Source organism: Sinohyriopsis cumingii, chromosome 2 (genome assembly GCF_028554795.1).
Source record: "Sinohyriopsis cumingii isolate HCF-2022 chromosome 2, ASM2855479v2, whole genome shotgun sequence".
NCBI classification, from domain to species: domain Eukaryota; kingdom Metazoa; phylum Mollusca; class Bivalvia; order Unionida; family Unionidae; genus Sinohyriopsis; species Sinohyriopsis cumingii.
The window spans coordinates 40386743-40403074 of NC_142962.1; the positions used below are offsets into that span (position 1 = coordinate 40386743).

General features: G+C 35.6%; 1 protein-coding gene and 1 long non-coding RNA gene across 3 annotated transcripts in view; one reads left to right on the forward strand and one right to left on the reverse strand.

The window, feature by feature from the left end:
* The window catches only part of LOC149804700 (uncharacterized), a 190878-nt gene that overhangs the window by 30680 nt on the left and 143866 nt on the right, over positions 1–16332 (forward strand). The window lies entirely within an intron of this gene.
* LOC149804701 (uncharacterized) lies at positions 441–13769 on the reverse strand. 2 transcript variants are annotated; one of them, XR_016414149.1, is made up of 3 exons: positions 13512–13769; positions 1425–1502; positions 441–699 (listed from the first exon to the last, which is right to left on the reverse strand). It is a non-coding gene; the product is annotated as an uncharacterized LOC149804701 (long non-coding RNA). The 2 variants fall into 2 exon arrangements; XR_016414152.1 differs by having other exon boundaries at positions 441–1167.

Genomic DNA, 16332 nt, shown 5'->3' on the forward strand with positions numbered 1-16332 from the left:
AATTACTGTGGCATTTTCATAACAATACATTATCGAGCAGTTATCTGCAAATCCAACCAAATGATGCAGAAATCTTACGTGTGAACATTTTAACAGAATTTAAACTGGATTAAAATTATGACAGACATAAAATTTGAATGTTGATTCACGTTGTACACAATGTTGAGTTATCATTCCTTTTTGGAGTATGTTGGTTCTCAATACCACCATCCGCTGACTTACCTGTCTCTGCAAAAGGCGCATGAAGACTCTGACGTCTCGACACTGTACGCAAGGTCAGGTAAGCTGAATGCAGATTGTTCATTACACATTCAGTTCTTCCTACACCGTTAATACTAGCCACCTTGTATAACCTATCGTGTGCTGAAAAATTGCGTTAAACCCCACAACAACAACAACATTCAGTTCAACACACGACTTGGATAGTTTCTGTCCTTTAGTTTAAACCAATTTATTCAACGGTATGCAAAAATTCCACATAAAATCTGCACAAATGTAAAATCTATATTTATCACTTTTCGTAGCTTGATAGCATATTAAATAATTCCGGAAAAGGAGTCGCGCTCTGTAACTATGAAAAATACATTCCTACACATTGGTCTTTAAGCTTGTACCTTTAATGTTGGCTTCATATTTCTTGTGTTTGTTGTTGGAACAAGAGATGAGTAATTTAATCCACATGATTCATCCAGGTTATAACTGTAATAAAAATATGCATGAATATGTTTCAGTCAGCTGAGGAAATATGAGAAGGATAACACTATTCGTTAAATCAATAATTAATTTCTAGATCTGTTGATATTATTAAAATGGTTACTCGTAATACATGATGAAATCAAATCAAGCATATGAACATTAAAACATATATCATATGACACGAATCATACATATTAAGAATTTAAAAGTTACAAACATAAAATAGTCCGCTACAGTGGTCAAGTTGTTAGAGCGTTCGCCTCTGATTCGCGGGTTCGAACTCCGGCCGAGTCATACGAAAGACTGCTGCCTCGCTATGTGCCCAGCATTAAGAGGTTAGTGTTAGGACTGGTTGGCTGGTGTCAGGATAATGTGACTGGGTGGGACATCATGTTACAAGTCAGCGGCATGATTGCCCCAGTGCTAAACGTCACTATCAACTGCCACACTGCAGACATCATAGCGATACAACTGAAAAATTGTTAAAGCTAAGTTAAAAATTAAAATCACACACAAACATAAAATACTAACGCTCGAACAACAGTAAAAAATTACAGATAACTGATACAGTAGCATGTCAAGACGATGTTGTGAAGAAAGAGCAAATAAGAGGTTTTCGAACTTTCCAGAATGCTGTCGGTGCTTATAACATATACACAAATATAAAACAATGATTCATATCTCAAGAAGTTTAATAAAGGACTGAAATAATGAAATAATTTATATACCGGCCGCAGATTTTTTGTCCGTGGTCAACTATGGCGACAATATACTCCACTCCAGGAGACAGTTCAGTAGACGTATACCTGTTTGAAATAAAGTATATATATATATATATATATATATATATATATATATATATATATATATATATATATATATATATATATATATATATATATATATAAAACAAATTAAAGCAACCGGAAGTGATGTGTATATTCTATTTTTTGTATGCAGAGTAGCTTATTCTTATGAGCATTTTATTTTAGTGCTGATATATACATTATATAACTATGTCAGTAAACCCCTTACTGACCTTGAATTATCTATAACTATGTCAGTAAACCCCTTACTGGCCTTGAGTTAACTATAACTATGTCAGTAAACCCCTTACTGGCCTTGAGTTAACTATAACTATGTCAGTAAACCCCTTACTGGCCTTGAGTTAACTATAACTATGTCAGTAAACCCCTTACTGGCCTTGAGTTATCTATAACTATGTCAGTAAACCCCTTACTGGCCTTGAGTTAACTATAACTATGTCAGTAAACCCTTACTGACCTTGAATTATCTATAACTATGTCAGTAAACCCCTTACTGGCCTTGAGTTATCTATAACTATGTCAGTAAACCCCTTACTGGCCTTGAGTTATCTACCCATGACCAGGACAGATTTTACTCGCAACGTTGACACAGAATTTCTTCTACACTATTAATGATAACTGCATGAAACTTGAATTTCATCTGTAGCTACTTTACGCCTTAAAGTTTAAAACTTTGTCTCTGGTCAAACAACCGATTAAGTTTTTAATTAAAGTCTACGTTTTTCACTTCAGAAGTCTATTTTAATTTTTAAATTCAGGACTTAGTCTATTTTCGGTGTGTACCATACCTTTCCCTCTCAACTAACATACTCGTCTATTTTATATTTTCTATATATCACAGCCGAATTCGTTTATGTTTTAAAAACTATAAAGTCCAATCCGTCTTTTCAAATAAATTGATCCGTCTTTTTATAAAAAGAAAAGTAGTCTGTAATAATTGAACTTAAAATTGAATTTAAAGGAATTAGTGTCACCCATGCCACGATACATTGTAAAAGGTAGGAAAGGTGCACACCAATCGGTGTTTAAACATGCCTCATTAAAAAACAATGAACGGCTTTATTGTGCAATAACACCAATAGTAATACGTGTACAATGCTCAGCTAACGGACATGACCATAAACCAAGAACCGGCATCAAATAATGTGCCGGCATATCTGTGTCTACATTATGGCTTAACATTTAGGTAGAACAGTAAAAATCACAGATCTGCCAGTCCATCATGCTAAGGTAGATATGTGTTTTGGCTGCTCGGTGTTGTATGCGTGTTGTGCACATATCAATATAATTTCTAGAGTCAACTCTTCCACTCACTTAGAGCTATTGTTTCACCAGTAAGGGCATTGTTATGCGCCGACACGTTACCGTTTTCAACGCATTTGCTTGGAAACCAGTGTTAAGCACAATAGTAATGCATCGAGGTTTCACTGTTAAAACTTACATTTGGTCGAATAGGTTCCACATAGTAGAATATTTTATTATCTTCTTTGTGAATTCATTTCATCGTGTTTTCATTCTGACCAAGATAATTTTAAAGAACGAATCTTTACACGAGAAGCTACTCAGGGTTAATATAATAGGTGGTGACCAGCTATTGGAAATTTTCGTCCGACGATTGTATTGACCAGAATATACAGTATTGCTGAACGTTGAGTTAAGGACATTTACTAATCTGGAAAGGATCCGTGGATAAAAGGAATAAGTATGGATTTGATCTGTACTTCGAGATTTTCTAGTTTGGTTCGAGGTTCATGATGACATCTTATACAGTTTTGCTCGAGGAAAGAATTCAGGACGTGTTATACAAAAAGACTTAAAGAACCATTCCAATTAGAACGTTCAAAATATCGTCTTCTAAAATGTGGCGATTGTGTCGATTAAACTTCTAGAGACTGTGAACGAAGACAAAATATAAGCAAGAGAAGAAAAAGAGCCGTATGTTTATAAATATTCATCGGAATTGATAGTTAGGTACAAACGCAAACTTTGGACTTTATGCGTGCATGAGAGGATTTCGAGGAAATATGTTTCTCTGACCAACATTTTAAATCACGTGACTGAATGAAAGAAATTTTTTGTGTCCAGAAATTGAAAAGCAGTTCATCAGAACAACAACAACAAGAACAACAAGAAGAAAAAAAAAAACAAACAAATAAACATGAGACTTCAAATGTCACCCAGAAATCTTGGCATAGGAACTCAGCTGCAACTACGATATAAGGCATCAGGTGCTAGCAGCTACATTCTAACATAAGCCATCAGATACTAGTGAAATAGCATGACCATCAAGAGCCTTGATATAAACTCTAATAACCTACTGGATACAAATGAAATCTAAGATCTAGTATGACAGAAATGTGGACCCCATCACTAATTAAATCCAGTACAACGGCAGAGCTGAGCATGGCCAATGGTGTTTATACGGTTGAATCTCTGCAGCGGCCAGAGTCGGTACCATATCGTTCAGATATGGTACCATTTCTAACAAGTCTGGAGAATCAGCGGAACTGCTTTTCCGTGGATGACATTGAACTACTGAAAATATTAGATTTTCAGAGAAGTGCGGTGAAAAAGAAAAAAAATACCAAACAGGTGCATCTTGCAGACGATCTAGTCATGACCTCCAAAATACATAGCAAAACTAAGGACACCAAAACCGTGCAACGTCAGCACCGTGCATTCACTCCCGCCATGGAATCACGGCTCAACAGGGATGAATTAGCCACATCTCAGACTTCTTTTCCTAATATTCCTTATTACAGATGGTCGGGGTGGTCCCTCCAGAAAGGTAATTTAGCTCCATATTCGCTGTCTTTTTATGCCTCTTTTTGTCTATCACATTTTGGTTTGATCATAGAAGAAACGAAATAGAAAGATTCATTTGTGGCTAACAGCAATAACGGCTATATGCAAACACATCTCAAACGTTTGCTTATTAAATGCCGTATCGGTATATGTAATCTATAAAACTACCGTGTATGCGCAATAATGCATGGGATAATTATGTAACGCGTTGTAAAAGGAAAAATAACGCATACGTGAAGACACTTTGTCAAGATCCGATGAAGTTTATGTAAGTAGCTCAAGGAACATTCAGATGAATGCACTTTCTCTTTCGTCATCTATATTGTTGTTGGGTTTATCGTCATTTTCAGCACACGATAGGCTATACATGGCGGCCAGTATTAATGGTGGAGGAAGAACCCGGGAAAACCCTGGAAAGAACCACTGACCCACGAGAAGCTACTGGCAGTGATCCGTAACGGAGAGCGCTTTAGACCACTCGGCCACTCGGGGCCCCTTCGTCATCTATACTTGCATATTCTCCGTTTTCTCACGCACGATAAGGTCATTTGAAAATCTTTACTGGCGCATATGAATTTTTGCGGTTTTTTTGTTTGTTCCAAAATTAACACATTTTGGTTGGTTGTGATAAGGAAGTGAAACAATGAGAAGAAGCACTTCCCATACGCTAACGTTATTGCATTGGTCACTTTTTATCAGGAAAATGTATGATTTGAAAAAAATAACAGGTGGATAAGAAACACAAGGCAAGAATGAATTAAGTCATGACCTGCCTTTAAATATGTATTCAATAGTCATTTTAAGGTAGCGCTGGGGCATAAGTGTTCGTTTCTGTCAGTAAAAATGGTATGTATTCAATAGTCATTTTAAGGTAGCAATGGGGCATAAGTGTTCGTTTCTGTCAGTAAAAATTGAATGTATTCAATAGTTATTTTAAGGTAGCACTGGGGCATAAGTGTTCGTTTCTGTCAGTAAAAATGGAAACTATCGACAAAACCCATTTCTTAAAGACGGTTTTTGTTTACCCATGACTAAAAGAAACAATGAAAGGTTGGTCAGCCCCTAGATTGCCACCAAATATTATTACAGGTGTGGGGCTGATTTATGGACCCTTCTAAAGGTAGTGCCCTCACGTTACAAATGCTTCGGTAGCTACATGAAACTAACCAGCGCTACAGCTAGTATGTGGTGCCTTAGCTGTACCGAGCTCTGCAAACGTTTTGTGCATCTAGTTATCACTCATTCGCACTGGGCCATTGGTGTATTATCCAAAACGTATCATCTTATATTTTAAAACGCGATGTCATCTAGTATGTGGCTTGATATTCCACTTACTTGGGTGCATTTACTTAATGCCTTCAATAGATATGGCGATATCCGATGGCAAATAAATCATTTGAACGTAATCTTTTCATTCATATCGAGACGTCTCAAATCCATTCAATAATAAATCATAGTTTGATTTCTATGTAGCGATGAATTTCCAAAGTCTAAGTATGTGTGTATGCTGGCTTTACCATAATGTGATAATGCTTGAAAAATTTATCTGTATGCCGTAATGTGATAATGCTTGAAAAATTTATCTGTATGCCTTAATGTGATAATACTTGAAAAATTTATCTGTATGCCTTAATGTGATAATACTTGAAGAATTTATATGTATGCCTTAATGTGATAATACTTGAAAAATTCGTGAATGGTGAACTTCGACTAGGATGCATACCTTACCCTGTCTGCTGACAGTTAAACGCATTCTTTTGGTGTGGATAAATTTTGACATAATGAGACAATTTGTTTTTGTTTCTTATGTGAACTTAACGAAGGTTTTCGATGATGTGGTGCCATACACACTCTTTCAACGAGAATGCGGTTGATATTATATACTTTAACTGTATGCCTAAAATTGTTATGTTCTTAAACCATGATGCCTAAGTTAATCTTTCACCTTTCACTTTCAACAAAAATGCGGTTGATATTGTATATTTTAACTCCATACGCCTATGACTGTACTTTTCTGAAGTTATTATCTTTAATATTGTGTATACCTTTTCGATAATTTTAAACATATTGGGTTTCTTATTATAACTTTTTGTCTATCACAAGTATCACCACAGCCGTCAGTTGTTGGGTTTTTTCCCTCCACATTAGGCCGTTAAAAAGCATTGCCATGCATACAGAAATTCACATGCCTATTTTTAAGTTGGCTTTGTCAATTTAATGGAAGATTCACTTGACCATTTGTTATGTGTATCTGTATTGTGTCTTTTGCTTTTTGTGTAGATCACATAGTAGGTATTTCACTATGATTATGAAGGGTTGCTGTTTATTTTTTAATTAATTTAGCGCCAATAATAGTTATACCTTGAGGAATATATAAATTACTTTATAAATGAATTTCTGTATATTGCTAATACTGTTGGGTGAAAGAGGTTCTGAATGATAGATGTCCCTCATATCTTGATTTTTTGATGAAGGACATGCACGGATGAAACATTATCGATTACTTACCTGTGTCGGCTTCTAATCATCAATAGATATGTTCGATTCTGATTGTCGCAAGTAGCAATGTCAAAGGTTAAGAGAGAGCTGAGAGAGTAGTATCTTAGGATGTCTCAAAACTAAAAATTACTTGGCATAAGTGGAAATTATTTCCAATATGTCGGAGATCTTAATCCGACTAATAATGATCACTCGCAATCACGTTCAATGAACAAATCGGTTGAAACTCTCGACCTCCCCGAGCCATCTTTCACTTTGTGTAATGTTTAATTTGGCCAGGTTTAGTCTGAAAAAGAAAGCGTTAAGGATCAGTATTGTCACCTACGAATCGTAGGTTATTGATCTTTTGCCGACATATCAGGTAGCATTGGTCTTGAAGTGCCTGATTCGGACAGGTTTTCTATCTCTCGTATGGACCATTATTCATTCTTAATATGAACCGCTAGATGGCTTTCATGTAGAAAAGGTGAAATATATTAATTGTCGCAATGATATTCCCAGTAAATGAAAATAATCGAAATCAGCTTGTTTTGATATTCCGGAAGTGATCTAGTTTTGATACTTGGTCTGTTCTGAAACAAGTCGTTATGCTGCGTTGGATACTGATTTCAGGGACGGTTCTATGAATTTTAGAATATGTACTCATTCTGTAATCGGATGATTTAATTGGTGGTATCAAATAAACTCATTTTCCATCTGCTGAGGATCACGAGATGTGAATATGTATCCGTCGTCTGTTGATATGCGACAAACGGACGGACTTGGAGCTGGACAGACCAGTGGTAAGAGCCTATACATAAATATAGCGTTAGCTTTGACTTTCATAGAGCAATATCTTGATTTAGACGCACACCTAAGGGGCCGACCATTTGATTTTTGGGGCGGGGGTGGGGTTTTTGTGAAGAAAAAGTATATATATATATATATACATATATATAAATACATAAATCCTGTGGAACGACTTCTGTAAAAAAAGAAGAAAAAAATATTCAAAGTAAGTACCATATACACTTGATTATAAGTACCATATACACTTGATTATAAGTACCATATACACTTGATTTAAGTACAATATACACTTGATTATAAGTACCATATACACTTGATTATAAGTACAATATACACTTGATTATAAGTACCATATACACTTGATTATAAGTACCATATACACTTTATTATAAGTCAAGTCCAGCTGCACACATTTCCAGATCTGCAGCTGCATAATCTACCAAGAGATCTACATTTATAGATTGTTAGGAGTAATCAGTAGAACAAACAACACAGACCCAGATCTGTCAGCTCATTATGTCACAACTGATCAATGAGTACATATTTACTGTGGTCATTTTAATAATCCAATAATGACAGTCTAAGTAAATAAGCTTACAAGTTCCAGTTTGCATATCTGTAATGGCAAAACTGAGACAAACCTGGAAATTAAGGTGTTATACACATGATTCCTAAATCTGTTTTGTGAAGGTCATGTCAATTTTTTTTGATCAGTATCTCTCTGTACCTTTATCCACGTCCTTTAAATTTGCATTAACTACCATAAGTATAAAACTGAGACAATGACATTAGATGATTTTGTTGTTGTATAAATGATGAATAATCATAAATATTTTATAAAAAATGTACACTAAAGTCAAGGACCCATTCTGTTCAGACAGACAAAAATGTACACTAAAGTCAAGGAAAAGGTATCTCCATGTGAGGACCCACTCTGTTCAGACAGACAAAAATATATATATAAGATGAAAGAAAACAAATTTGGCCGCATGTGTGCAGTTTATCATGTTTATATTTTTTGTCTATATTTATGTGGTAGTTGGAGTCATTACATCATGCAATTTTCATCAAAATTTATTTTCTGATGTACATTTTGAATATGGACCATTTTGTGTTTCACTGTGGTTTAAATGATCCAGGTTATATTAAATGTACAGACTCAAAGTTCTGTGAATTTCGTAATAGAAAATTTGAAGAGCGACGCAATAGTTAGCTCGTGAGAAAAATGAATCAAAGAATTATTAATTTTTTTAAAGAGACTGACTTTATTGTATTGTAGTAAACCAAAATTAATTGAGATTTATGTCTTGAGCTATTCTTGTTAACAATTAATTATAACACAGCTGTCTCATTGGTCGTATTGTGTCCTTGTTTCCAAAACAGATGACTAAATCAGTTACAATTAACACTTAAAAATTGCTTTTCCCCTGCCAGTGACTGTCTGTTGTCTGTGCATTTGTCAGTCTGCATAAAAGAAGGAAACAAATCATGTTGATGTTTTAGGGGTGTTTAATTGAAAGTTAGTCAAAATAACAGTCGTAACGATCGACCGGTAGCTCCAAGCGATGCAATATTAAGTCAGTGGGAACTTGACGCATATAGTAGTATAACGATCTCAGGTGTATATGTACATAAGCTATCAATAAAGAACTTCTAGAACGATTTCACCCATTATCTACCATAGTCTACCATAGTCTCAAGTTTACATTCCGCAGGATACCTTGATTCGAATTTGAGTCTAGTATTTGCAAAGGAAGGCAGATATTTGTTTGAACACTTCTTAAGTTTGCACCCAAAGCTAATAAATTGCTTGCAAATGGATATCAAACATAAATGGTGTGGCATAAGTACTTTTAATCAATAGAAACCATTACGATCAGTCATACACTACATATATACACCGTAGAATATAGACATCTTTCGATGTAAATTCCTAAAATACGGTTTTAAACTTGAATGATTTCTTTTTACAAAGACCTAGTTTTTCACAGTAACTGTGGAACCGCTTAAAACTCACCAAAAAAAAAAGGATGTGAAAGCTTACTTTAGCGTGTGTGTGTGTGTGTGTGTGTGTGTGATATGGATTTTTAACTTAGTTTTAAAAAAAATTCAGTCATATCGCTACGATGTCTGCATTGTGGCAATTTATAGTGATCTAGCACTGAGGCATCATGCCGCAGACATAAAGCATGATGTCCTACCCAGTTGCATTATCCTGACACCAGGCCAACCACTAACCAATATTCTGCTGAGCGCCTAGCGAGGCAGCTGTTAGTATCAATTTTTAAAATTCTTTGGTATGACTCGGCCGGGGCTCGAACCACTGACCTCCCGCATCTGAGGCGGACGCTCTAACCATTAGGCCACCGGAGCAGTGAAAGTTTTTTTTAGTTTTGCAATCCGTGTGAACTAAATCTCAAAAGTCAAATTGCACAATCAATTTGGACAACGGGCACCAGTAATCGGATTGCCAGCTTTTAAGTTTAAAATTATAATTTTGTTCTCCGTCCAATCCCGATAATGATTTTAATAAAATTTCTTCTTAATTAACGTCTCCAATTATTCAGCGTATATAAGCTTCAGGAATAAACTTGTAATTTTTAATTTTACTTCATACTATGTATCAACTGAATTAAAGATGTCGTTGAAAATTAATGAAACAACTTTAATTCTCTCTTTAAAACAATCGTAAGCTTATTTTGATGTTTCACGAAAGGACTAAAGCCAGCGAGTTCATTAGTACAAGAATAGCAGATTAATTCTCTTCGCAATATCTTCTTTTTATTCGTGTTTTGTTTCCTGCGTTTGCTCCAGTACAAATAAAGCTTTAGAAAGATAAATGTGTGTATACTTGGACAACACCTTGCATATTCAGTGGAATGGTGGGCGGGGTGGGGGACAAATTTTTACCGGAAAGCGGATTTGTCATTTATACATATTTGTTCACGAAATGCATACAATTAATTTGCTAAATCAGGGTTTTCTCTACATTTGAGTATAAACTCTCACCTACATCATTCGTGATAGAAAACCGTGCATGTTTGTCTTGTGTTGGTAGTTTTCTATCACATCTGAAATTCACTGTCTTAGTAGCCATTAACTCAATGATCTCGTATATGTACTCGTATCTTCTTTCTTTCAACCTCACGGTTTCCATGCTTTTATCAGCCAGTCTTCCAATGGGGGAAAGACCGATTCCTAATACGTACAGTTGAACTCATTCTATTATAAAAAGTACGTAAAATATAAGATATTTAGCGTTTTGGAGCTATACCTAAAAGAAGCATCTCTTTTTGTGACACATATTTAACATAAGATTCGCGTGGGAACACGGTGCAATTAATTTTAGTTCACTTACAAATTGGTATTTTGACATATGGTCAGGATCAATTACTGAACTAGCGCTCCTTGTACTGTTTTGATATTTATGATCAAACTCTATCTCACCGTTCCAGTCACTCGCACTCGGAATACGCGGACTTTTTGGTAGAGGCTTCATGCATTAGCCAATTGCAACAGTTGGTTGAAGTTACAAATTCAATGCTGGTCAGACAAGGAAACCAGCCGAAATAAACTAAACAACCAACAAAAACGAAACAAAACATTTTTGACCACTTATGTGTCTTGATGCGCTGCGATTGTTACGGTGAAACAATGCTCATTTTTAGTAAAATTACAGGCCAAAACTTCCTGCGAATTATACTCCATCATCGATTCATTGGTAAGTTTTTGTTTCTAATTTGTATGCGTCATCTATCAGGCGGAGCGTATCCTCACGCTGTTGTGGATGGCTTGCACTTGGGGGTAAGAAAGAAACGTATCGACTCACGTTCAAGGTCATTGTGGCACAAAGAAAAAGTGGGTTTTGCAGATTGACTTTTATTCTAGAATAAATTCTTTGACCACAGTTCTTGGATCGCATGGACTGTAATTATAAACGTACAAAAATTATTGGATCATAGGTTTGAGGTCAAGGTCATGGTTAGTATAATAAGAAAACACTCGTTTCACAGTAAGTTTGGTTCAAGACATACACCTTGATCAAAGGTTCAGGTAACTGAGATCTGTTGGTCAACAATCTTCAGTCAGCTGTTATGTTAGCGCGTACTTATTGCACATGGGTGGGGGTAAACTGACGTTCACGGTACTTTTGTTATGTAAGCAATGTTTCTTGAAAACATATGTTGGGCACACAAATACACTCAGGTAGCAGCTATTTATCTTAACTGGTTTTCTTGTCAGCGCGACTTTGATTGTTTGGAATACTTTAAGTAATTGTTTTGACTGGCAAATTTAAAGCTAGAACAAAAAATCCGAAGTGATCCAAATACGCGTCAAGTTAGGATGGTGCAGTCCGGCACTTAAAAGGTTTAAATCAACCGCAAACGATACACGTCTAATCGGTATAGAGTAACACTATAACCAGTAGACAACAGTCGTTCTTTTTGTTTCAGTCTGGCACATAGTAGATCAAAATAAAGATATACAAACCACGCGAGTGCCACTGTTCCGTATACATTCACTCCCGTTCACAGTTGTTTCCAAAAGAGATGTAACTAACACTCAACGGGGCTGCGTTATCAGCACGCATATTTAATGCTGAATGGCGGAAATTAAGTCAGTTTGATGACCCCTATGTCAAAAGAAATAATGAAGTCATACCATGGAACTCTGCTTCCCACAGACCCACCCGAGCCTAGCAACCAGGCCTGTCATTTAATTATTGTAAGTTGATTTTCTGATATTTAGCTTGATCTTAAAATGTAATGTTTCTCTGACCATTTATCAATCAGTGAAATGTGACTTATGCAAAAACGGACAAACTGGAGAACATACGGGTCTGTCCTCGTCGTATGTGTAAGTTCATAGTATTTTTTTATTTTTATTTTCTCTTTAAATATGCATGCCTTCGTGTGCCCTCAACTCATTTTCAGTTAACTTGTAAGTATCAAAGGTAAGTTCATTTTTGAACTAATTACATCAAATCTATGTATCCGTCATTTCATATGCCAGGCCCGCCAAAACGTTTTGTTCAGAAATCCTGCGATTTTTATTTAGTATCCGGTTTTTGTCAGGAGATTTGGTGGGCCTGTAAAAATTGTAGGAAGGACGAGCCGTTAAATCAGTTATCTATTTGTTGTTTTGATTGTTAGTAAAAAAAAAAAAAAGAAATTACCAAGTTTGTGTACATGAAATCGACAATCGCCTCCAAACATATCTGGGGTGTTGCTTGGGTGACGAAAATATGTTTATCACAAATCCACGCTGTGTTTTGAGTTCCTGCTTTCGGCGATAACCATTACAAAGTGTAACCTACGCCCAAAAAATTATTCACAATTTCAGAACCTCAAATCCAGAGATAATAAAAAAAAAATACAAATCAAAAATTCTGAGACGGTGCTAGGCCGGATAATCCTGTTTGTATGCGGAGATTTGGTCGGCCTGATGTACCCATCCATTTGTTCATCCCAGCGCTCGTTCTGTCATTTACGGTTCATCAGTGAATAAATCATCCAATCAACTAATCAGTCAATCAGCCTCTACATATATGTCTTCCTATCAGCCTACATACTTACCTACTTCGGACGCGGGAAGTCGTGGGTTCGATCCCCGGTCGAATCATACCAAAGACTTATAAAAATGGTACTAACAGCTGCCTCGCTTGGCGCTCAGCATTAAGAGGTTAGTGTTAGGACTGGTCAGCCTGGTGTCAGGATAATGTGACTGGGTGGGACGTCATGCTACATGTCTGTGACATGATGCCCCAGTGCTAGACATCACTATAATCTGCCACACTGCATACATCGTAGCGATATGAGTGAAAATTTGTTAAAGCTACGTTAAAAATCCAAATCACAGACACACACACACACACACACACACACACACACTTACCCGTGGCTGCCTCTGCTTGTGTCATCGGACATTTTTAGGACTCTTAAGTCATGTCTAAAGTTGTGGAACACTTAAATCCATCTATTCCATGAAACGCACTGACGCATAAATTCGCCATAATGAGAACATTTCTGAAGGAGTTCATCATCCAAAGTCTGCCACATGCTCCATGCAGTCCAAATTTCCACGTGCTATTTGCCTGATTCCCGATATCACTGAGCGTCAGGCGATTTGAAACTTGACATGCTGATGAAGTGCAGTTTTAATGTGTATGAACAACATACCAATAGGTGAAAACAAAATGGGATTTAATTTTCATACCGATTCAGACCGATTCATTTGATTGGTTGTTCAAATTAATATGATTTAAATTTTAAAGGTCAGTGAAACATAGCTGATGCCAATATATTTCAATAAAATGTTTAAACATTTCTCTTCAAATTGAGATTTTACATTATCTCGCTTTCGATGCTTCTGTCAATATCAATATTGTTTCATATCGGTCGACATAGTACAAGATTTCGACATTACTTTTTAGTTTTAAAAGTTAACACATAAGAACCTTTTTAGTGTTTAAAAAGAGTCCAACGAGTACTTAAATATGAGGAAATTCTCAACATTTCCTTATTTACATAGACAAGACTACCCTAATCAAATTTCAGGATTTTATGGCTGTATTTTAGTCCTTGATGCCTGCTGAATTCTTTTTGGGTGAAAAACATAATTTTTACAAATGAAATCTGAATTTCATGAAGAAATTGGCTGTGTTCGATGAATCTGGGAGGACATACTTCGTATGCAAAATCCGTTTAAATTTTAAAAGGTAAGGAATTTTGTTTGTAACATGGCTGACGTGAATTAAAATTGTATCAGATTTAAACTTTGTGAAAGGTTCCGTGCTTGAAGCGTGGAAAGTGTACGTGTACTTTAATTAATCAAATCTTTATCTTAGTGTTTTACATGATGTCAAAACACAGTAAATACATGTTCATTTCTGGTCCGGATCGAATCGATCTATTGTCCATTAATTGTGATAAGATTTATTTCTAATCGAGTTGTTCAAATAATCGATGAAATGATACTTCTGTCTGCCAACTACAGTTGATAAGCTCAGTACATTTTGACACAGCAAGAAATTTATAATACGTGTCAACAATTTCATTATTTGTCTAGCAATTTACCATGTAAAAGATGCTAGAATAAATTATTTATTTGTTATTTGTTGTGGTTTTAAGACACATCGATACATATAAGGCTATATAATACAATTAAGAGGTTAAAAGGTTTAAATATTTTAGAGTAAAGAACTGGGTGGTGTAAGAACTGGGTGGCGTATGAGTTGGGTGGTGTAAGAACTGGGTGGCGTAAGAACTGGGTAGCGTATGAGCTGGGTGTAAGAACTGGGTGGTGTAAGAACTGGGTGACGTAAGAACTGGGTTGCGTAAGAACTGTGGCGTAAGAACTGCGTGGTGTAAGAACTGGGTGGCGTAAAACTGGGTGGTGTAAGAACTGGGTGGCATAAGAACTAGAAACTACAATACCTTGTGTGTGGAGAAAAATGGTGAATGAATGAATGGTTTTGCAAAACCTTTTCATGCAGATAACGTATATAGTGTTTCCCCACGCTGTTTATTTAGAAGCTCCAATTTCAACCTCAAGCCAGTAAATTTCATCAGTGCAAGGTATTGTTGTACATCGTTCCTAAGTATAATATTCTCTCTCTCTCTCTCTCTCTCTCTCTCTCGTCAAAAGACATCTCTGACCTTTTGAGAGATGTGAGTTTCAAGCGAGGATTCCTTCCCTTAATTATTATCATCTGTTTCCCGTGTTCAAACATAACGTTTTTAAAAAAATGCTCAACTCATATAGCTTTAACACCTAACTTTTATTCTTTTATATACGTTCAATTCATATATATTTAAATCCTCACCTTAGTTATTTTTCAATGTTCAATTCATTTCGTTTCAATGCATCACTTTTATTCTTTTAAATGTTCAGTTCGTATACTTGCAAATTATCACTTTTTCTTTTAAATTTTTTAATTCATTTAGTTTTAAAATATCGCTTTAGTTCTTGTTAGAGCTTCAATTCCTATAGTTTTATGAGTAGGCGTTGCCGTCTGATTTAAATAAAAATAAAACTTTTATTACGGGCATATTCTTTAGATGAAGATAAAAGTTATTGCGGACATCTGATTTAGATGAAAATAAAACTTATGACGAACATCTGATTTAGATGAAATTAAATCTATGTTATTGCGGACATTATTTAGATGAAAAAAGTTATTACGGTCATCTGATTTAGATGAAAAAACCTGTGTTATTACTAACATATTTTTAGATGAAAATAAAAGTTATTACGGACATCTGAATTAGATGAAAATAAAACTCTGTTATAACCGACAGATGTGAGAAACATTGACAAAAGGTCCCCACCACGCTGTTTCCTGTTTAAAGCAAACCTGAGACTAGGAGTGACTCGTATGAGCCATGATTATTCTTGTGGAACCATAATTAGCGTAAATTCGATTAAAAGACGAGACTGATTAAAACAGAACAGTTTCAACCAAGAGTAAAAATAGAACTTAAATTCGTCCAATAATTCCTATTTCTATTCCCAATGCAATATTACGTCCAAGAATTCCTATTCCTATTCACAATGCAATATTTCGTCCAAGAATTGCCGAGTTATTTATCAGTATTTAGCCATACTTGCGAAGGAGACAAAATTATTTATTAGTATTTAGTCATACTCGCCATGAGGACAAAGTTATTTATCAGTATTTAGTCATACTTGCCATGAGGACAAAGTTATTTATCAG